Here is a 701-nt window from a genome sequence, read left to right as displayed (position 1 = left end):
GTAAAGTAATAGAGGCACATATTTGTTTAAATATTGTTTTATGCATCTGTTCTGCTACTCTGTTCTGTTGTAGTGTATGTTTAACAGTTAGTCTGGATTTTGTTCCTTGACTAATTAAATACTCTTGAAAGTATTTACCACAGAATACTGTATTGTTATCACTTTACAATTGTTTTATTTGTATTCCATATTGTGTAAATATGTTTGTGCTCTATTGAACATATTGTGTGTAAGCATTGTCCTTTGTCTATAACTTTAATAAAGATACCCAACATGTTGCATCATCAACTAACATTAATAGATATTGAATATTCTTATATCCTTCATGGGATACTGGACCTATTATATCCATATGAATTATATTACTGTAATTAGCACTTATTTCCAAAGATCTTGTTTTCAGTTGTACTGTCTGTTCAATGTTTGCTTTTATACAATCAACACATTGTTTTTCATTGAAGTTTATTATCTTTTAGGATAATATTGTTGTATTGCTTTGTAATAAACATTTAATATAATCATAACTGATATGACCAAGACGTTTATGTAAATTGTAAACACTAATTCTACTCATGGAATTCATATAATGAGTGTTTCTTAATGCATATAGGTTATTTTTGAGTTTGATTGTTCCTATTTTGCATTGCTTGTAATAAATAATACATTCTGATCACTTGAACAAGAATGCAAGACTGTCATTA

This window comes from Fomitiporia mediterranea (genome assembly GCF_000271605.1).
Source record: "Fomitiporia mediterranea MF3/22 unplaced genomic scaffold FOMMEscaffold_1, whole genome shotgun sequence".
In the NCBI taxonomy this organism is placed as follows: Eukaryota; Fungi; Basidiomycota; class Agaricomycetes; order Hymenochaetales; family Hymenochaetaceae; genus Fomitiporia; species Fomitiporia mediterranea.
The sequence above is the reverse complement of the archived record's forward strand: the minus strand, read 5'-3'. Positions refer to the sequence as shown.